Here is a 7,300-nt window from a genome sequence, read left to right as displayed (position 1 = left end):
GGTTTCAGGGTGAAGATCTTCTCTCACTACTCTAAAGGGCCCCTTTGGCAGTAGGAAACACATAGACTATTATGGAGATTGATTTTGGAATTTAGATGCACTGTTATTAATTGTGCTTAGCCGTACGTGTTCTTATCCTTGAAGATGTATCATGGAGGTGTTGCAACCTATAAGACACAAATTTAACTAACAAGTTAAAAGTACATGAGTCAAAAATTAACAAGCAATAATATTCCGCATAGAGGTTCTAGTAGTGGCACAAATCAAGTTACAGAGGGAAGGTGGTTCTTACAATAAAAGGCCTATAGATTAGCACTTTGTCTATTACAGTGTACAGGTTAGGAACCACAAGATGTAGAGGCTCAGCTATGTCATTTATGCTTCTTAAGTCCTGGAGCAAATTCCATCTACTACTGGGCTGTTTTACAACTCGGAAGTTCACATGCAAGGTAGAGGTGAAGTAAGGAACTGCTTATGAGGTTTTCTGTCCATTCCAACAACTAAGAGATAGTGAGAAGAGTTGGGAACCTCAGAAGGCTTTTAGGACCAATTAGTAGGCTCTGTGTCCAGGAGAAAATGTAGTAAAAGAAAAACTTCTATTATTTAAATAAATCTCAGCTGTGTATGCAGATACCATCTATACTCTATTGTCTTGGATGATTATATATATATATATTTTTTTTCCCTCCAGAAGGTTTTAAGAGGAAGTTAGTTGCGTAGGAGAAGATTGCCCGTCTCTACCTCCCATGGTACAGCTGGTGGACTGGAACCATGTGACTTTTGGATTGCAGCTCTGCCTGCTTCTTGCCACTAGGTCACCAGAGCTCCTTGAAAATATATAAATATGTATATATATATATGTATATATATGTTGTTGTTGATTGTCACTGAGTTAAGCACAACTCATAGTGACCCTAAGAACAAAAGACCTAAAGCCTTTCTATAATTATCATAATTTCTCAAAGTTCATAAAATTTCCAGAGCCACGTTATTTAGGAAGTGATGCCACTCCTGCTTCCAAACCTGCCTTAGAATGGAAGCTCCAGTATCTAGGGCAGTGCGGTTGGTGTGTCAGAATTAGTGAGACTGGCTCAGGACAGGGAAGGGTTCAGAGCAGATGTACATAGATAGGGTCGCTATATGTCACAGGTGACTCAATGGTACATAACAACAAAACCAGACTATATTGGTTGTTTCTTTATTTCAGTCTCATGTTTAGAGTCAACAAGACCTCAGGGAGGGCCTTTGCATAAAAGTTTCTTGTTATTCCATTTTGGAGGAACATTCTTCTAAGTGGTACAGCATTCTTCTGTCAATATGCTGTACTGATGTGACTTGGGGTTGCTGTGATACTGAATCTTGTGCCATTGGGCTGTCAAATGCCATAGCAGTTACCCATGGTGGACAGTATTTGATAGAGTTCCCAGTTTAAAACAGGTTTGGAAGCAAGAGTGGCATCCACTTCCTAAACAACATGCCTCTGAAAACTCCATGAACTTTGATAAACAGCGATAGGTATAGGGAGTCTTCAGGCCTTTTGTTCATAGAGTTTCTATGAGTCATGCTCAACTCGATGGCAATCAATAACCATCAAATACTACAGTCCTTGGCCTTCTGTAGCAAATGCTGCAGGTTCTTCTCAGTTTCAGCAAGTAAGGTTGTGTCATCTGAATAATGAAGATTGTTGATCAATCTTCTTCCAATCTTCCAATTCTGCCTCATAAAGTCCAATCTCCTAAATGATCTGTTCTGCATATAGATTGGAAAGGTATAGAGACAGAACACATCCCTGATGAACAACTTTCCTGATTTTGAACCAGTGTTCAAACCAGTGTATGCATTGTTTCCTTGTTTTGTTCTGAGGACTGCTTCCTGGTCTAAATATAGGTTTTGCATGAATACAATCAAGTGTTTTGTTATTTCCATTCTTCTCAAGGTTAGCCACAATTTGCTGTGATCCTCATAAATGCCTTTGAATAGTTAATGAAACACAGGTAGACATTCCTCTGGTACTCCTTATTTTCAGCCAAGATTCATCTGACACTGGTGATAATGTCTCTAGTGCCATGGCCTCTTCTAAACCTGGCCGGTATGTCAGGTAGTTATCTATTAGTAGACTCTTGTAGTTGTTTTTGGATAATCTTCTGCAGGACTTTGCTTGCGTGTGACATCAATGATACTTTGCAATAAGGTCTACACTCTCTAGGGTCACAATTTTTGGAATGGGAATCCAGTTAGTTGGCCAGGTAGTTGTCCTCTAGATTTCTTGGCACAATTTGGTGAGCACATCCAGGACAGCATCTGTTGAAATATGTAAATTGCTATTCCATCAATTTTTGCCAATTCTTTCAGAGCATTTTGAACTTTCCCTTTCACCACCATTGCCTCTTGATCATATGTTACTTCATGAAATTCTTCTGTGTCAACCAGTTCTTTTTGTTACAGTGATTCTGTGTACTCCTTTCATTCTTGTTTAATGCTTCCTGGATCATTCAATATTCTGCCCAAAGCATCTTTAAATATTGCAACTTGAGGCGTGAATTTGTTCATTATTTCCTTCAGTTTAAGAAATGCTGAGTGAGGTTGGCCCTTTTGATATTCTGACTCCAGCTCTTTGCACATTTCATTATAATACTTTGCTTTGTCTCCCAAAACTGCCATTTGAAATCTTCAACAATATTTTACGTGCATGCACCCCATCTTCACTCAGGAGCAGCCGTACGTGCTGAGAGCATGACCAAGAGGTGGACCACCAACCACTACCATCACCACCACCACTACAACAACAACAACAACAATAACAAATTATATGGGAGGAGATTACCTATTTTTCTCCTTCAGAGCAGTTGGTAGATTTGAATCACCCACCTAAGAATTAGCATCACAACTCCTTACCCACTAGACCACCATCCTTCTTCTTAGTCTATCTTATTCTGGAAGCCATGCTGAAACTTGCCTATCATAGATGACCTACTTGTATTGAAATACCAGTGTCACAGTTTCCAGCACGACAACAGCCAGCCTGTTACAGGAAACTGTACTTATTTTAGAGCAAACTAGGAACAAACAAGTATTTACATACAAAACCATAAAGTAAGCAACACCATACAAGGCCTCCCAATACACCTCCCAATACAGTACACTGACAGATAAATGCTATATTACTTAATAATAAACCACAAAAACAAGCAAGTGAGCAGTTATCAAGCAGGTTCTATCTGTGTCTCAGTAGACTTCTTGTGAAGATTGCCCAGGTCCTGGTCATGCTCTCAATTTGTCTGACTGTTTCTAAGTGAAGATAGGGTGCATATCCATAAAATATTGTTGAAGTTTATTTAATAAAGTGGCTAGAATAGTACATTGACAGGGAACCACTAGAAATTCAGGCTGGGTTTAGTAGTGGCTGTGACAGCAAGGATATAATTGAAGATGTCAGATGGATCTTGGCTAAAAACAGAGAGTACCAGAAGGGTATCTACTTGTGCTTCATTGACTATGCAAAGGAATTTGACTGTGTGGATCATAACAAATTATGGCTAACATTGAAAAGAATTGGAATCCCAGAACGTTTAGTTGTGCTAATGAGAAAATGATACCTAGACTAATAGGTGGTTGGTTAACTGAAGACAGCAAGGAATTAACATATGATCAGATCAAGAACAGTGTGCATCACGATTGTATTCTTTCTCCATAACTATTCAGTCTCTACGCTCAGCAAATTGAGGAGCTAGACCTTATGAAGAAAAATGTAGTTTCAGAATTGGAAGAAGATTCATCACCAATCTGCATTATGTAGATGGCTTAATCTTGCGTGCTGAAAGTGAGAAAGAGTTGAAGCGCTTGCTATAGATGATCAAGGACAACAACCATCAGTATGGATTACATCTCAACATCAAGAAAAGCATCTGAAAAGCTCACTAAGAAGTTAGCTATTAGTCAGTTCCAACATAAAGGAAGTATACAACATTCAGCTAGAATGTGTATTGTTCTGATGCTAGATGAAGTGTTCTGTACACATCTGTTAGGTCTTATTGGCTTATGGTCTTATTTATAGTCTTGATGGCCTCAGGGAATTCTGGTGGCTTAGTGGTAAAAAGTTGCATTGCAATCACAAAGGCACATGGTGCAAACCCACTGATTGTCACTCTGTGGCACACACCAACAGCAATAACGTCTATAGTTGAGGGTCTGTCTATCTATAGTTAAGGAAGAGGGTCAGCGAAGAACACAGAAGAGGAAGGAGCACTACCAAATTTTTCCTATGAAGACAGCATAGACTCAATATCTAAACCATGCATAGATATCACAAAAGAAAATTATAGATTAATGAATTTATGAATATGTACGAAAAAATTATCAACAAAATTCTAGTCAACAGATTTTAGCAACACATAAATAAATACGGATGGGGTGAGGGAAATTGGAGGAATCTGTTCTGGAAAACAATGTATTTGAATTATGTAAAATAATAATAATAATAATAAATATATATAGTTTAGATGGATCACACCGTGATCATAGGATTCATACTAGAATTGCAAGGGTGGTTAAACATTAAAAAAATAAATCAATGTAATCTATCTTTTACAAAAATAAAAGAAGTACAAAGGATATATAATCATATGAATTGATGTAGAAAAGACATTTGATAATATCAATACCCTTTTTTGATAGAAACTCTTAGAAAAATAGGAATATAATATAAACAAGGATATATATACAAAATCAACAGCCAGTATTTTATATTCTAGGAAAAAAGGTTGGTAGCTTTCCCTTTAAGAAAGTGAGTATACAAGATGCCCATTCCCCTCACTCTTTTAAACATTGTATTGGAAGTCCTAGCTAGAATATTAAAAAAAGAGAAAGGAAAGGTTTTTCCCAATGGATACTATCTATATTTGCAGATGACATCCTATACATAGAAGATTCTAAAGATCCCATAATAAAATTGCCAGAACTAATAAAAGAACTTAATAATATACACGGTGTAGGATCAACAAATAGCAATCAATTGAGTTCTTTTACTCTAACAAAGACTTCTCTGAAACACAAGTCAAGAAAATTGTATAATTTAAAATAGTACCAAATAAATAAGATGCTCTAAACAAGGACACAAAAGTCTTATATAATGAAAATGATAACACAGTACTATAGGAGTTGAAGAGATTTACAGAAGTGGAAAGACATTCTGTATTCATGAATTGGAAGACTAAATATAATGAAAATGTCAATTATATCTAAAGTAATTTAGAGATTCAATGCAAAGTTAATAGAAATTCCAGCACTGTTTACTGACATGGAAAAACTAATCACCATCTTCAAATGGAGAGAAAAGAAACCCTAAGCAGACAAAACAACACTGAAGAAAAAGAACAAAGCAAGAGGTCATACACTCCCCAATATCAAAACACACTACACAACCACAATAACTCAACTGTCTGGCCTTGGTTCAATGATAAACAGATGAGTGGGATAAAACTGAGAGCTCAGAATTAAGCTCAGCTAAGTATGGACAAATTATCATGATGGGCAATCTCCTTTTGTGTGATTAACAGCATCAGAAAACCCACTCGAGAGTGAGGTATGAGTCAGTTTCAACTCAGCAGAAATGAATTTTGAGATTTTTTTCCCTCTATGGACAACTGATCATGTAAAGAATTAGAATTTCCTTAACCACTGATGCTGGCAAAAAGGATCATCTACCTGCATAACAATGAAACAGGACCTATAATTCATAATATTAAAAAAGAACTAGTTAAAAATTGATCAAAGACCTAAATGTTGTTAGAGATCATTGAATCCGTTCCAACTCAGAGTGATTTTATATGTTGTTGTTGTTGTTATGTGCCATCAAGTTTCTTGCAACTCAGCCCTAAACCCTGTTCTATCCTGTGCCAATCTTATTGTCTCTGATACACGTACCCCCATTATTCCAGTCACTGAGTCAATCTATCTCAAGTGTCTTCCTCCCTTTTTTAATGCTCTTTTTGTTAATTGAAATTTTAATGAAAGTTTATGGAGACTTTGGATTGCCATTCATTCATTGTTGCACATTATCCTTCCTGCCCAGCCCTCCCCCCGTTGTTTTTCTTCTTTAAAAAGTAAAAAAAAAAAACCCAAACTTTCATTATTATACAATCTCCCCCCACCCCAAGAGGGTCTTCCTCTCCTGTGCTGCCCCTCCACCCTCCCAAGCATGACGCCCCTCTCCAAGGACTGATCCCACCTCACAACATGTCCAGAGTTTGTCAGACGAAGCTTCAGAATCCTTGCCTCTAAGGAGCACCCAGTTTAATCCTCTCCAGGATGAACCTGTTTGTTCTTCTAACAGTCCATGGATTTTACATAGAATAAAATGAAGTGTTAAGCTTAACACCATAAGAGTAATGGGAGATAACATAGGGAAAATAAACCCACAAACTGTAGAGCGTAGTCTAGTGTAAAAAATAGAATAATAAACATTATATTCAATGCACAAATAGAAGATAAAATAGAAAAATGGGAGCTCATAAAAGCAAAAACACCTATGCTCATCAAAATGCTAAAGAGTAAGCAGCCAAAATACAGACTGAGGAGAAAAGTCACTGGAAATTATTTATTTAATAAAGCTTTAACCTCTACAACTTCTAGAAAATGTAACAATGCAACAACAAAAACACAAATAACCCAATGACAAAATGGGCAAAAAAACCGAACCTGCATAGCTCCGAAGCCAACAAAGATAGGTCAAGTTTTTCACCAGCATTTACCACTATTGTAATTATATCTTTGAGTCTACTATGACCCCTAGTGATTCCATGAACAACAGATCTGACCTTTGCCCTATCCACTCCAACCTTCTGGTCTCCTCAATCTTTGAAACCGTGATTAGCGTCAATGTATTTATCCATCTGTAGAGTTTTCCACTCTTTCTCTGACCCTTATGATGTTTTCCCCATGTCTTTTTATTTCTTTTTTTTAAAGGACTGGTCCTTCCTGACAAGTGTGAGAGAGAAAGTTTCACCATCCTGGCAGCTGAGAATCACACTCATTGTACTTCCTCTAAGATAGACTTGTTTTTTCTTTTTGCAGTCCATGGATAATCTGTACAATTTCCAAGACTATGATTCAGTGACATTAATTCTTTTTTTGGTCATCTTTCTTCTTTGTCCATTTTTCAGATGCATAGGAAGCAATTGGAAACACCATGGCTTAAATCAGGCACACTTTAGTCTTTTAACTGACATAATTGCTCTTTAGCACTTTAGAGAGGCCCTTGACAACAGATTTACCCAATGCAACATGTCTTTTAAAAAAAAAA

This window comes from Elephantulus edwardii, unplaced genomic scaffold (assembly GCF_000299155.1).
Source record: "Elephantulus edwardii isolate Elephantulus edwardi_28Jun2011 unplaced genomic scaffold, EleEdw1.0 scaffold00256, whole genome shotgun sequence".
In the NCBI taxonomy this organism is placed as follows: Eukaryota; Metazoa; Chordata; class Mammalia; order Macroscelidea; family Macroscelididae; genus Elephantulus; species Elephantulus edwardii.
Note: the sequence above shows the minus strand (reverse complement) of the source record.